General features: G+C 39.1%; 1 pseudogene; it reads right to left on the bottom strand.

Annotated features, from left to right (window-relative positions):
• Positions 1–17,003, bottom strand: part of LOC127652866 (voltage-dependent P/Q-type calcium channel subunit alpha-1A-like) — a 120,718-nt pseudogene that overhangs the window by 62,617 nt on the left and 41,098 nt on the right.

Here is a 17,003-nt window from a genome sequence, read left to right as displayed (position 1 = left end):
TTGCATTCTCTAATATTTCGTTGGACCACATTTAGCTTTGATTACAGCACGCATTCATCGTGTCATTGTTTTGACAACCTTATGCAGTTTCACAACATTTATTTCCATCCAGAGTTGCATACATTTTTGTCCAAGATCTTGTATTGATGTCAGGAGAGTCAAACCACTCTGTAAAGTCTTCTCCAGCACATCCCAAAGACTTTCAATGGGGTTAAGGTCAGGACTCTGTGGTGGCCAATTCATATGTGAAAATGATTCCTTATGCTCCCTGAACCACTCTTTCATAATTTGAGCCAAATTAATCTTGGCACTGTCATCCTGGAATATGCCCATACCGTCAGGGAAGCAAAATTCCATTGATGGGATAACCTGTTCATTCAGTACATTCAGGTAGTCAGCTGACTTCATTTTATTGCAGCATAATGTTGCTGAACTAGACCTGACCAACTGAAACAACCTCAGATAATAACACTACCTCCACAGGTTTGTACAATGGGCACTATGCATGATGGGTGTATCACTTCATTTGTTTCCTTCTTACCCCGATGCGCCCATTGCTTTGGAATAGGGTAAATCTGGACTCATCAGACCACAAGACCTTCTTCCATTGCTCCATAGTCCAATCTTTATGCTCCCTAGCAAAAGTTTTTTCCAAGTAGTCTCACTGACAAGTGGCTTTCTTGTAGCCACACAGCGGTTTAATCCCAATCCTGTAAATTCTCGTCACGTCGATTTTTTACGATGTGACTTCACAGAGTGTTTTAGTGATATCCGATCACGATCATGTCTGTATCAAGATTTTTTCCAACCACATTTCTTCTGCGAAGCTGATGGTTCACCACTATCCTTCCAAGTTTTAATAATGCATTGGACAGATATTAACCCAATTCCAGGGATTTTAGCAATCTCCTTAGTTGTTTTCTTTGCTTGATGAAGGCCAGTAATTTGCGTCTTCTGAAACACAGTAACATCTTTTCCATGTCCACGGGATACGTCTTCCGACATGGTTGTTTTAGAAATGAGAAGCTACACACTGCATCAGTTAGGGTTAAAAAACATTTTACAACTTGAAACAAATTAATCACTGCAATAATGATCCAATCATAGGCTCTTAAGTATCTGCTCATTTAAATCAAAATAGCAACTTTATTTTTGGCCAGGTAGTGTATTACAAATAGGTTAGTCCACAAAAAAAATAGGACGGGACTTGATTTTATCCATCATGAATTGACTGGATCACAAAAAGTGGGACTTTCATCCTAAAATGGAGCCAGGTGGTTGGTGGTTATTGCACAATAAGGCCAGGAACATGTATTATGAATGTAAACAGGGCCAATTTTGATTTCATGTTGAATTGTTAACTGAGAGAGCCATATTGCATGCTCTGATAGCTTGGGCAGGCAATTGAATGACAGGTGTTACAAAGTTGACTGTGTACTCACGGGTTGGTGGTAGACAGGATGAACATTGAGCTGAAGGGTGGCATTGGTTTAGGACCACCATCATTCTTATTATCCTCATCATCATCCTTTGTATCTTCTTTCTTTGGCAGGGGCTCAGTGTTGGCATTCTTATTGACTGTGGAGAGGTAAGAAAGGGGCACAACAAGGTAAAAAAAAAGATTCTACAGTTTAAAATCTGTGGTACTTAATGAAAGACAGATATCCTCTCCTTCTCTTGCCCTCTCACCCTGTAGGATGGCATTACTGGAAGGGAACATAGGTGGAATGTCTACAGCAGTGTAATCGGGTGTCATGCCCAAGTTACCAGTGCTGGCAACATTAGCAGTGGTAGAAGAAGGGTTGGTAAGGATTATGCTGCTCTCACTGCTAGTGTGTGCTAGGCCGGCAGTGTAGGCACTATTAGTCATGTTGAGCAGACTATCATGTGGGGTGGAGTTACTAGGCGGTTGGGTGGCGAGCTTGTTGTTGTTCATTGCATTGTCCAGGTCCTCACTGTATTGACTGTTCTGTCTGGACAGAGTCTTCTGAATGGGGCGGGTCGTAGATAGAGTGGGGCCACTCCCATGACCACCCCTGAAGAGAGAAGAGAAAGAAATTAAATCAAGTTTCAAACTGTTTTTTTTTAAGAATAATCTGTGGGGAATTCACCACGAATCACACCTTCTTATAGCATTGTTTTTTACACATGCTGTCTGCATTGTTTTAGCACCTGAATCATCAAAGGCATTATGCAAATCAAGTAAAAGTTTGTTCACATGATGCTCAAGAACCAATGAGGTTTGATGTTATTTATGTGTCACCATATTTGATTTGGGTGCTATACGTATACAGGAGTTGATAACAATTTTGAGGAGCTCATCTAAGAGTGTATTACAGCTTCAATTTCTGCCAGTTCATCATATGAAGTGACTGTGGCAGGGCGGAGGGCGGGGCTGGGTCGTGATCATACACACCCGGTCCCTTAACAGGCTAATCAAGCCTCCGAGAGGGATAAAGGCCGACTGCAGAGGATTGTGCGGGAGAGAGAGATAGTTTACGGACATGTCCGTCATTGTGTGTGTGTTTTGTCTTTAAGTTTATCATTAAAATATTATTTATATTGACAAGCCTGTTCTCGCCTCCTCCTTTCCATTGACTGCTTTACAGTGATCATATGACTTTAAAAACTTGGACAATAGTGTGTAAATAGTCAAACCTTTATTGAGCTTGACAGCCTGAAATCACTATTCACTTTCCTTATCTATAAAAAGATGTGTGAAGAAAGTTTGGAGTGACATTAAGGTGAGTAATTAATGACAAAATGGTGAGCAAGCAGTTTTTTGTGCTGAAATACCACAAACAAAAGAGGTGCAACTATTTACGGAATTCACCCATTTGAAGAAACATTTTAAAAACATTTCCAGAGATTAATTCCAGTGGAACTCACTTCCTGGTGCGGTGTCGCACCCTTTCCACTCTATCTTTTCGTCCATCGCAGTCATGGCGATGACGTCTGTGTTTACGCTCTCCTCCATCTGCATGCTCAAGCTCAGGTCCTCTTTCTCTGCCCTTGCTTCTATGTTTCCTCCCTCCGCCCTCTCCCTCCTCCTCTGGGTGTTTGCGGTGTTGATGAGCCTGGCTGCAGTGCTGATGTCTGTGGTGGGATTCTCTAACTTTGTCCTCCTGCTGCCGGCTGTCAGAACCCAACAGACTCCGACGAGACCCTGTTGAGTCCCCTCTTTCCAATGGCGGCCAGGGCCCAGACCCTCCACCTCCTCCTCCGCTCTCCCCGTCATTGAAGTTTGGCTGTTTGTGCAGGAGCTGATGAGTGCGCTGGGGTTGACCCTCACCCGGCCGGATTTTGTTGGTGTTGTTGTTCCGGTTCTCTTGAGGATCCACGACCAGTGGGCGGTCCAGGTGTGTCTTCATATCGGGACGGATGTGACGAGAGAATGAGACCTGGAAAGTCAGAACAGAAAAACATATTGACAGACATCTAGTTAAGAGAGGAAAGATGATTGAGAGAAGATGGTGGCAAACAGGGTGAAAGGTGAAATAAAGCAAGAAAGTATGAAATGGTTGGATAGAGATGGATATAGAAAGAGGGGAAGTAGTGCAAGAATATATCACAAAATCATCTTAAAAATACACTATATGGACAAAATTGAACATTGAACATTTCATTTCAAAACTGTTGACATGGCATATGTAGTTGGACAACCCTTTGCTGCTTTAACAGATTCCATTCTTTTCGGAAAGCATTCCACTAGATGTTAGAACATGGATGGCTTCAGGGATTTGCTCCCATTCAAGAGCATCAGTGAGGTCAAGCACTTCCAGTTTATCTCAAAGATTTTCAAGGAGGTTTAGGTCTGGACTTTGAGCAGGTCGGTCAATTTCTTCCACGCCAAACTCAGTAAACCATTTTATGGACCTTGCGTTGTGCAAAAGGGCATCGTCATGCTGGAACATAAAAGGGTTCCATTCTATTAAAAATTATTGTCTAAAGACATGCATTGCTGTATGCTTGATTTTATGCAACTAGCTGAAAGGAGTTGTCCACACTAGCTGCTTTTCCACTATCAGGCCAGTGCAAACCAGGGCTATCAAATGGCCAGCCGGGGGCAATAGCCTCAGATCTTGAGGCGCAAGGCCAAAATCAATCTACATTCCCACCATTTGGCCAATAGCCCTGCAGCTCTGCTCTAAAACCCGCCCTTAATACAGCGCCCTGGTGCCAAAATCACACAACCTGCCCATTTCACTAGCAAGAGCGAAGCTCAAGCAGAGGTATCATGTTGTTATCTAGAATATCAAGTTTATATCAACTGTCAACATTAGCTAGCTAGATAGATAAATTAGTGATTAAAAACTCAACGATTCTAAATGCCATAATGTCCCGAGTTGTCTCTCCATTAACAGCGGGACAGTGTCCAAACACACCATATAATGAAAGTTCACTGAACCGTGGAAAGTAATTTCTTTGGGCACTGCTTTGTCCACTGTGCATTTTAATGCATTTGCACTGTGCCTGCCTTTATTACATTTTTTTCCCGAACCTGTACCGTTGTTCACTGGATACTAATCCTGACAAGTTCAACAAAACTCCGCTTTTAACACTGAATCTGCCTCAATCCCCAGCTGGCCTTGTTTGGCCCAAGGGTAGTCGGTGGACCAAAGGCCATTGGCCCCGAGAAAGCCCAGAGGAGGCACGATGAAGCCTCGGAAGTGCCAGTGGAAACGTAACTGGTCCTGGCACGCACTAGCATGCCCTCATTTGGCTATATTGTACTTTTGGCCATGTAGTGTATGGAGACCAGCCTGTCCTCATTCACCAAACAACTTTCCCTTCCATCTAATTTCTTTTGCTTACCTTCCAACGTTCTTCAGGATCCAATTCATTGTAAAGAGCCTCTCTGCTGTTCATCAGGGTCTGTCTTCTCAACTCATGGGTGCGCTGTTCCCATACTGACTTACAACCTTTATTGTTCTTCTGTTGCTCCTTACTGCAGAGGAGATAGAGAGACAGATTTACTGTATATTTGAGACTTTAATCTTCAAGAGCGAAAAAGTGAGTTTGCTGATGCTACCGCAGGCTGAAAATACCCACCTACAAGCTACCAGCTACCATTTGTTAAAGAGAATGACTGCACCACTTGGGTAAAACTTGCACGCACGCACACACACATGCACACACACACACACACACACACGCACACACCTACACACACACACACGCACACATGCACGCACGCACACACACACACGCACACACAAACGAGCACACACACACACACACACACACGCACACGCACACACACATGCACACGCACACGCACACGCACGCACACACACACGCACACACACACGCACACACACAGACACTCCAGAGAGAAAGACAATAACTATAATAGATCTGGGAGTGAACACATCACAGGCGCCCAACCCTTGGAGCAAAGCATGTGAAAGAGTGAAAGTCAAGGAGATAAGAGGAGAAGAGCAGGAGATGAGTAGCAGGATGAAGAGCAAGAGAGGAAGAGAGGAGGAGAGAGAGCAAGACGATCCCACCCAGCGCAATTGGAGAACAGAGCAGGGAGCAGCACAGATAATGCACATGTCGAAAAGGCTGATGGGAGAAGAGTAGGAGGTGTGGGGCAAACAGAGAGGCGCTTAAAAAGAACACAAAGAGTATAAATGAGTAAATACCAGTCGAGAAAGTGTTCTGTTGCATCGAGACGCTCAGAGTTTACTGTCACACTGAGGAGGAAAACAGCATGTGAGAAATATGGAACATAAGAGTTTCTCTCTGCCCTTATACCTCGTTCACAAAAATTTCTTAATTTCTTTCTTTCTTTTACACATTTACACACATTATCTCTTGATTTTCTCTCATTCTCAGTCTCCTCTTTCTCACAGATACCTTTGAGAAACTTGAATCATCTTCCATATGTGTAATTTCCCTAATGACCCCCATCTTAAACCAGCCTAAGATGGTTTGCTGGTGTTAGCTTGTTAAGCTGGTTTCCCAGCCTGGGGTGCGTTTCCCAAAAGCATTGTTTGCTGACTATGGTCACACGTTCCATCGTTACCAACATAATTCAACAATTTGGTGTTCAACCAAACCGTAGTTCCAATGAACATTCGCAAACAGCATCGCAAAGTGTATATACATTTTGCGTAAGTATATGTGTAAGATGCATTTAGATGCTCACTGTTATATAAACCGTTGAGAAAAATAGCAGCCATCTGAATCTGAAACAAACAGTATTGTAAAGTTGTGTGGTTACAACTACAGCTCTTAACCTGTGGTCAGAAGCATAGTTCCTTGTTAGTTTGATGTGTGGACTTTGCTGAGGCTTCTATATCTTTTATTCTGTATTTATCTTTTATTCTGTCAACACTTTGGCCATGTTTACATGCATTTAAGGAAATGATTTATTCTGGGGTTTTGCAGAAAGCAGCATTCTGAAAAACCACGTAAACAAGAATGTAGTCATTTAAGTGAATTAAAGGCTGTTAAGAGAAAAAACTTTATCACACATGGTTTCTGAAGGAGAACATGGCATTTATGCGTTTATGTTAATGCATTAGTGGTGTTTATGTTTCTGAAAAGTGTGCACATGTGTATGTGCTCAAGTGCGTCGGGGAAACCCCAAAGTTTGATGTAGAGGGAAACCCGTCTATGGCAGCATATCTAAACAGTGCATGCAGCTTTCCTTTCTTCAGCAGCTTTCTTGGATTAAAATGGCTTTCTGGTGTACATGTAAATTAGCATTTATATATTCGTGGAAGTTATTACTCCAGCCCCTGTGTAACGTCATTAATGACAGCTCTATGTTGTTGAACCAACGTGGTTCGAACGATGGATGTGCGACATTTCTAGAGTTTCGGGAAACAGTTGTGAATAGCTAGTTAAATTCTCCAACCAAAAATCAAACCATGGTGGTTAAACATTGAGTTTCGTTGTTGTAAGGGAAACGCACCCCTGATCAGATAACAAGTTCCCCAAATCCCGCTAAAACCAGTAAACCAGACCAGCCTAACCCGCTAGTTCTCTTTACACTGGTTTTAAGCAGGGGTAGTTGTGTTCAGCAGGATTGTGTGTGTAGAACAGTGAAGATCACAGATAAACTTGTAAATAGTTGAACACACAGAGAAGCACAAATTTTGAAGTGTAAGGCACAAACATAACAGGAAAAAGAGCTAAAAAGTACACCTGCTCCAAAATGATAAGCACTTAAATGTGATTTAATCTCCAGTTTGAGACCATGGGTCACCTTTGCTACAACTGTGAACATTTACAGACAATTACAGATGGTATTTGGGAGGTTTTGGTTCCACACGGATATGCTACAAATATTTGAGCCTGGAACACACATTTCATGACTTCATGCAAAGAGAATATGTGTATATGTGTAAGATGCATTTAGATGCTCACTGTTATATAAACCTTTGAGAAAAATAGCAGCCATCTGAATCTTCTATAGCTTTCTATGAGAGTAACATAAGCAGTTGTCCTTAACGTAACTAAAGAAGAACAAATGTCAGAAATCTTTGATTGAAGTGTATGCGTATAGGTGGCTCATTAAAGACTTATACAAATCTGAAGACATGAAAATGAACATAAAAAGGTAGACAGGGGAATTGTGGTAGAGAAAATGTTATAGAAGGAGAGACAGAAATATGGAGAGAGAGAGAATGTGTGTGTGTGTATGTGTGTGTGAGAGAGAGAGAGATACTCACGCTGCAATGGAGAGGTTGGTTGCAGAGAGTGGGCTGACCTCTGCTACTTCCTTGGCCTTCTGGAGGGCCATTTTTTTATTGGCTGCCTGCTCTTCCTCCTGTTCATCCTATATATTGAGAGAAAGAGGATGTTAAAAACCAATGCATGCTGGTATGAGGGAGTTGGTTGGATGAACAGTCTGACAGACAGAGAGAGTGAAAGAATTATGGTAATTGAGAGTGTTTAAACAGAGTATACAATGCAAAACAAAACAATACAATAAGAACATTAGAATTATTAAATTAGAACATGAGAGACAAAATGGGAGGAAACATGCATCACAAATGGGAGCTGTTTGTTTGTGTGCTTGTTTGTGCGTTTACCTTAGTGAGCTCTTGTGCATTGGCCAGATTGTCCACTGCGATAGCCAAGAACACATTGAGCAATGTGTCTGATCGCAGAGGGTTAAGAAAAGTCATGTTTAGGCCACACTGGTTTATTTGCACATGAACATTTAAAAATTGTGTAAACAGTGAATCAGCATGCATTGTTTTGTGTTTGGATACAGTTGCCGAAGAGTGTAAGAACAATGAAGAAGACAGAGAAGACCATGCCCTTTTTGACTCCGCCCTGAGATTCAATCCCATCATACATGACCATGTTCCAGTCTTCACCTGTCAGGATCTGAGACACAGAGACACCGCTTTAGTCACAAAGTCATGGAAAGCTCACATAACAATCACACATTGACTGACAAGCACTTTTGCTCACCTGAAACACAGTCATTATTGCTGCAGGAAAGGTATCAAAGTTGGTTGGTGGTGTGCCAGTTTCAAAATTAAACCTGAAGAGAAAGATTACTGTTATATTATCAAAATATAATTACTATGAGATCTCTAAGCAGCTGATATGAGCAAGAGAGCAAGAGTCTCATGACAGTTTCAAGTCTCAAGACAGCAAGAGCCTTAAAACTTAAAACTGGTATATGACTAGAGTCAGGGGTCCCATAATTCTTGACCAATGAACTGACGTTTCCATTCATGGCCTTTTCAGTCATTCATGATTACTGGATAAGAATAAAAAAAAAATCAACACGGCAGATTTCCATTTGTATTTCAGGTAATTATCTTCTGAATGAATCCATTAAAATGATTATACTTATAAGTGTACTGTATATTAAGTACTGGATACTTGTTGGATACTTATTTTACTATTAGTGCAAAAATGGCTCCAATAAATGGCTCTAATTTCAACAGACTAACTGACGTTATCATGCTGGTTTATAGGAAAGTATTAACATATATCTAGCTGATATATTATTTCAGAGCAGTGCAAAACTAGATTTTATATATATATATATATATATATATATATATATATATATATATATATATATATATATATATATATATATATTCAACATAGAACATTTCAAGACTTTTCAAGATCTGACTAATTTCCATGACTTTTCCAAGCCTGGAATTCACAATTTAAAAATTCCCTGATATATCCAGATTTCCATGACCATGGGAATCCTGTCGAACAAAAGTTATGTTTGCAGTTGAATTGAGGAGTTTTAGTGTTGTACTGACTGTCCCCCAAACAGCTGCATGCCGAGCAAAGCGAAGACCACGATGAAGAGGAAAAGGAGAAAGAGTAAACTGATGATAGACTTCATGGAATTCAACAAAGACACCACCAAGTTCCTTAGAGACGCCCAATACCTGATAAAGGGAAAGAGAGAGATGGAAGAGTATAAAATGTAGATGTTAAGTCGTTCTTGAGAAAGCTTGGAGGGTGGAAAGGAAACTCTAATGGACACAAAATGAAACAGAGAGACAGGCGTCAAACTCGAGACTCACTTGGTCACTTTGAAGATCCTCAGTAACCTGAGAGCTCGTAACACACTGATCCCAAAAGAGGTTCCTGGCTGGATCATAGCCCAAAGCACCTCGAAAATGCTGCCACAGATGACCTGCCCCCCACACACACACACACACACACAAATAAAAAATAAAAACATACATTTAAAGCTTATTAAATAACAATTAGCCACAAAACAAAATCCTAAACACTGACACACTTGCTTGGCAGTGAATTGTGCATTATACCGAATTTTAGTAACAACAGTATCAACTTCAAGATCTAAAAAACAAAACAAAAACCAGCAGTATATTGCTTGTGTTTCCCTAAAACTGGTTTGATTGGATAGAAGAAGAAGAAGAAGAAGAAGAAGAAGAAGAAGAAGAAGAAGAAGAAGAAGAAGAAGAAGAAGAGACTAGAAAAACTTACAATGCAGTCAAAACAGTTGAAGGAGGAGTGAAAGTAAGGCCTTGTCCCCAGACCATACATCTTAATACACATCTCTGACATAAAGATCCCCAGGAAGATGAACTCAGCAAAGTCTGGATGGAGGAGAGAGGTGAAAGAGTGTGTTGAAAAGACAGAGAGAGTGAAGGAGACAGAATTTTTTACAATGGAAGAAGTCAAACTTTTTTCTCTTGAAACAAAGCCTGCGTTTACACTATGCACAGCATTGTTTTAAAACTAGCTTGTTGAGGAAAATAAAGAAAGAACATCACATCCAAACAACACCAACAATTCATTTTAACTAATCATCAACACTCCATTAGATAAGTTCTGGGTCAAAAATTTCAGCGATAAAATCTCAAAAAACAAACATCTTAGCAGAAAAAAAAGATCAGTGCATTTAGTCATAATTATTGTCTAAAAGAAACCTCTTCACCCAGTAAGTATAAATTTGCCGAAGATTTAAATCATTGAGGCTTACTTGACAGAATAGGAATAAAGACTGATAAAAGAAGAGGAACAGATGCTACGTTCTCACAGTTTGTGTTTGAGAATGACAATCATATTTAACCACATGTGGCTATTGAATTGTCCTGTTTATACATCAGCTTACACCTCCAATGGCAAACATTTTTATTTACTGTGGAGCACAACATTTGGGTCATGCCCAGTCCCCAAAATTATGAGAGCAGCTTCAGTGCAAAGATAGACAGCGACTTGATCTAAAAACTTCAGATGGCACACAGCTTATATCTCAACATCCTGAGACATCTTATATTGTGAGACAAGCTTGTGGCAGATTTAAGTGGCTATTGCATGATGTGACAGACTACTAGTTTACTCAATTTCTGTTCACACAGCACAAGTTAACCGAAGTCACTCACAAATTTGGTTGTGTGTTCTGAAAATATAAGGGAGCCACTTTGGTTATTGAACATGGTTGTAACTTAAACATATCTGTTTATTTTTAGAGTACAGAGAATGAATTCAAACTAAATGAAGGGGAAAATGGATAGTGATGAGTAAACGAAGAGATATGGACAGACTTACAGAGGAAGTCAGAGAGCCGGTCAGGCTGGTTGTAGTGCACAGAAGCCACACACAGTGTGTTCAGTCCCACAAGACACAGCACTGACCAGTAGAAGGTCTGCGTCTTCACTATGTGCCTGATAAAGAATCTCAGTCGACGTTCCTTTTTATGGAAGGAAGAGCCCTCTATCTTCGAGCTCTTCAGACTGCCCCGTGCAAATGGAGAACCTGACAAACAAAAAGGCAGCAGATAAGCCAAGAAGCAAAAACAAAACAAAAGAAAAGACACACACACACACACACACACACACACACACACACACACACACACACACACACACACACACACACACACACACGTTGTGTTTCCATGTTTTATGGGGACTTTCCATAGACATAATGGTTTTTATACTGTACAAACTTTATATTCTATCCCCTAAACCTAACCCTACCCCTAAACCTAACCCTCACAGAAAACTTTCTGCATTTTTACATTTTCAAAAAACATCATTTAGTATGATTTATAAGCTGTTTTCCTCATGGGGACCGACAAAATGTCCCCACAAGGTCAAAAATTTCGGGTTTTACTATCCTTATGGGGACATTTGGTCCCCACAAAGTGATAAATACACACTCACACACACACACACACACACACACACACACACACACACACACACACACACACACACACACACACACACACACACAAGCACACACACAAAGACAGAATGACTTATTAACATTAAAGGAAAATAGAAAAGTGCTGTATGACAGGGCATCTAAATATGTGTATACTGTAGGTAAGTCACTGTTTTTTAAGGAGAACATTTTATCCAAAGTGTCTTACAGTACACTTGTTAGAAAAGGTTCCCCTGCTCAATGGCACAATGTTCCCTGGCTAAAAAAGAACTGTGGCAGAACAATACTTCAGTGATGATATCAGTTGGTAATACCCTAATTTAATATAATTAATATAGAATAGCATTTAAATGGTCTTGGACTTCAAAGAATAATATTGCATAACCATCATATTTGTGTCCAAAAAACCTACTTTGCTTTTTTCATTTTATATTTTTATGGTAATAACTTTTTTTTTTTTAAGGAGTGTAGGCCCATTGAGCACCCTGGAAGGGTTTGAACCTACAGTAAAACCTTTCGTTTTACCAGCTCAGATTTTTAACCACTATGCCACACCACCCATTATACTGTAAGTGTGTAGGTGTCTGTGTTTCTGCTTTTGTGTTTGACTCTCATGCACACCTATGTCTCCATCTCCATCCTCCGCGTCGAGCAGTTCTGTTTTACTCTTCTTGATGGTGGGCCTCCTCCTTGATCCTGTGTGTTATATACAACAATGACTTAATCAGTAACTGTAACCTAACATATTCACAGTTCTTTTGATAGACACAAACTCAAAACATAGACATAAATACAGATAAATAGATCAACACAATAGAGAAAAGAAACATTTACAGATAGACAACTACAAAGCAAAAATGATTTGTCAGTAACATACAAAAATATGCTTCATGTGTTAGCAACTAAATTAACTGTCAATATTTAAAACTACTATTCAAAAATATGATCTAATATAGAGGTCGACCGATAGTGGATTTTGCCGATCCCCATTACTAAGGTGGTGGAAATTATACAATTAAACCAATTAATCGGCCGATAGTTTTTTCAAATTGATTCATAAAATGTAAAAAAAAAAAACAGCAGACACTGAGGCCAGAATCCAAAATAAATAAAATCCCAGATGTAGTTTATTTTTCAACCAAATCTCAACAATAATCAGAAAAGATTGGGTGCATAACGTGGGACTTTTAACACTTGCTTGAAACACATTAGGACTCTTATTTTGAAATTACAGAGACTTGACTCCATTACAATGCTCTATATTTAATATTTACTAAATCATATTTTTTTGCCTATGTATTATTATTATTATAAAACTGATATAACGGTCTACCTCTAATCTAATATTACAGTATCAAACTGACTATGCTAGCTTACAACAATGGTGGTAATTTTAAGGGTTTGATCAAATACAAATAACTCTTAAAGGCAAAAATGTAACATTTTGACATTTAACAGTGTTCAGAGTTATCTATTATGTATTATGTAGTTTCCTATTATGACAATATAGGTCATAGAAAACTATGAAGAAAAGAAATCATGCCTCTGCATGTAAACTACAAATTGAGGGACCTAGTAAATGTGCTTACGTACATTACATTAACTGTGATCATGGACATGAAGTATACAATATCTCCCCTTCAGCAAAGCCAACATGCTATTGATATCTCACTTCCTACACAATGGGAAATCAACACCTAGTCCCAGTGAGGGAATAAAGAAGGTAAGAGAGGGGGGTGAACAGGAAGGAAGGATGGAAGAGTTCATGTAAATACCGTCAAAGGGCATCCGGTCATCTGGGTCATTGTCCTCATCAGCCAGAATCACTTCTTCTATACATAATGAAAGATTTCAGTGATGTACAGGTGTCATGAAAATACATATTGTACATATTGTATGATTATGAATATATATGAACCAAAGTTTCATGATATTTCCAACTATTTGGATGTACATTAAAAAGACCTGTTAAACATTAATATAATAGTAACTTATCTTAGATAAAAAATAATGGCTATAATTCCTCCATTGTTGTACACACAATAACACAACAGATGGACATATAAACATATACATATTTATTTTAAATGTATTATACCTAAATAATATCATTTTAGAAATGCGTAACCCAAGAAATGTACATAAAAGTAATTACATTTACATTTACGCATTTGGCAGATGCTTTTATCAAAAGCGACTTACAGTGCACTTATTACAGGAACAACCCCCCCAGAGCAACCTGGAGTTAAGTGTCTTGCTCAAGGACACAATGGTTGTGGCTGTGGGGCTCGAACCTGTGACCTTCTGATTAACAGTTATGTGCTTTAGCCCACTACACCACCACCAGTTACCTTAATTGAATGTTAGTAACTGTAATCTGATTACAAGAATGTAAGCATTACACTACTTTTACACAACTAAAAAGAATTTAGATTACTGTAAATTATTATTTTGTAATCAGATTACAGCCAACACTGTCTTAGATAAATAAATAGTGAATTAAAGCATAAACAGTAATGCAACACATTAATGTGTAAAACATTATTAATAGAGACAAGCCAAAACATATATTGTAGTCTGTGTTCATGGCTGTAGCAGAGTATTCCATGGCTCTTTCTACGACATTTACCTGCTTTGCAGATCCACTCCAGATATCCATTCAGCTCTCTCTCTATCTGCTGTTGACGTCTTAACTTTAGAAACTCACTCCTGTTCTCCACACGCTCTCTCTCTTTGGCAAACTCTCTGTATCACACACAAAAACACATGCATACAAATAGACATTAGCATGAGGCAGATAAACAAAAATTGCACATACACACTAGTGACACACGACACGACAGATACTCTATAATGGACAATATTTGGCCATTTTGAGATTACCAGAATCAGATGATAACTGTGCCTGCTTGACTGATTAGCAGAAGTAGTCATCAACAAAACGATGCCAACGAGACCCTATAATAGCTAGACAGCAAAGGACACTCCACTGAAAACTGCCTTTATCCCTGCAGTCAATTTTGGATGGACTTCAAAGACTCCTAATTATAATCCTTACAGTTTTAAACATTACCTTACTTACATATTACAAATTTACATAATTGTATTTACAATGAACACATGACTTGTATTACACACACGTAGGCATATGTAAATGTATTGTAAAGCCAGAGGTGGATGGGCTCCCCCAGCAGACACTATTGCTCTCAAAGTTTTTTCTCTCCACTAAGTAACAGCTTATGGAGTTTTTCCCCCACAACAGCCACCTTTGGCTTGCTCACTGGGGACATTAAGACATTAAGGCACAACTTTCTATAAAGCTGCTTTGAAACATTGTGTGTTATTAACTCATAATTTCCCCAAGTGGCATTCCCAAAATCTTCCAAAATCCACAAATATTCCACAAAACTGTAATAAACAATATAGCACAAACAGCAAAGTGAACTAAGTAGAAGCTGTACCAAAAGTGTATGCCTGATAAAAGGTAAGACACTAGAGCTTAATTTGAGAAAACAGCTCACAGAGACACATTTCATGAGAGATGCTCCTTACCCTGACAGCACACCTAACACAAGATTGAGCATGAAGAAGGAGCCGATGATGATGAGGGGGATGAAGTACATCCAGTTCCATGCACTACCTGAAGCATCATTGCTCTGTAACAACATAAAACAGTTCTGTCAGTACCATAACACAGACATCCAAACATCTCTCTCTCTCATCCTGAGAGTTCAGTTTGTAGATCTGGTTTTCTTTGCATCTGTCATCCCAAGACTCTCCAATTAACTCTTTCCAATGGTGTCAAGATATATAATGGGCAAATTTGTGTCTATTAGTGTTGGCAATTTTGATTCATCCTAGTGACTCAAAGCTTTCAAATACATTCACAAAAAAGATTTGTTCAGAGTCGTTCACTGATTCGTTCAGTGAACATTTCAGCAGATTAAACCATTTGTTCACTTACAAGATTTGTTCAAAAATACTGATTCCTTTACAAGGAGCCCAGACTACAAAAGGAGTTGATGTTAACTTCTATGCAGATTTGTTTAGGTGTCCATCACACTTCTGTTTAATTTTAAAGATTAGGCTTGTCATGCTTATACCCACAATTACCTGATCACAATTATTCAATATAATCATGATTATTTGAGATAACTGCAATCATGGGATTTTAAATTCCAATCATATACAGTATTCCAGGGCGGTTTAACTACTTTCTTGTGAGGGCCAGATTATCCAGATTAATGTATTTTTTACTTAGCTAACACTTTCATTGCAAGTAACACGTTACTTAAAAAAAACACATTTAATACAGTGCATTTATTCATATTAAAATAATGAATTATAATTTTTTAAGGTCTGGACATAAACTCCTTCATAGGATCTGGTTGAAAAATAAGCATGGCTATACTCTTAACTAACAAATAATGTATGATCAACTTCACTTTGAAACCGCCCTGCTAAAGCCCTCTCACAAAATCAACCCACATATGAAAACAATGGTCATATAGAAATATCATGTTTACTGATTATTGGCAAAAGAAGAAGAAATTGGTGCTGTTCGTGATTGAGAGGGCAGACTCACAGCTTTATAGAACCAAATATATTCAGGACATTTGCAAGTTTAGTTTCACAATATCACCGTTTTTACGAGCGCTACAGACCCTGAACTAATGTGACATGGCCATTTGACACTTGAAGAATAGTGAATAAAGCAAACCAGCACATTTCTGTTGAACGTTCAGTTTTCATAATTGATTTCTCTTTTGTTGCTCAAGATGTGCAAACAGTATGTGCTGACAACATTTCTGTAATAACTGCTGTGATCTTTTCTTTTCATCTGTATATCTGACACAAGTTCACACAACTAAGCAATATATATATATATATATATAAATACATTTGATTGAAAAATACACAATCAAATGCTCACTTAAATGGTGCGATCCACATTGGCAAAGCAGTGTAACTAAACGGCCGGAAAAGTTTAAATGCGCGCTCCGGTCTGGACAACTGAATGCTGTTGCACATGCCAATAAGCCCTGTTAAACCAAATTGTTTCTAGCAAGTCATTCCACTGGTGGCCATCTTTGCAACGCACCAGGGAGGCTATTTCCAGTCATGGCAGTGCAGCTCCTATTTACTTGAATGGGGGAACACCAAAAGCTCAAAAACAGTTGGTCAAGATTACGGTCAAAGTACATATTTTAAATCAGCAGTAAATCTGACAACGCTTGTATCATAAATTGTGCTACGTTACCTCAGATTACCATAAAATGCAGTTTTCCTGGCTTGTATAGCTAATATGCATGCACGTTCTCGAGATGATTGACAGGTGATGTCTGTATCTAAAAGGT

Source organism: Xyrauchen texanus, chromosome 12 (genome assembly GCF_025860055.1).
Source record: "Xyrauchen texanus isolate HMW12.3.18 chromosome 12, RBS_HiC_50CHRs, whole genome shotgun sequence".
NCBI classification, from domain to species: domain Eukaryota; kingdom Metazoa; phylum Chordata; class Actinopteri; order Cypriniformes; family Catostomidae; genus Xyrauchen; species Xyrauchen texanus.
Note: the sequence above shows the minus strand (reverse complement) of the source record. Positions and strands in the feature narration are given on the sequence as shown.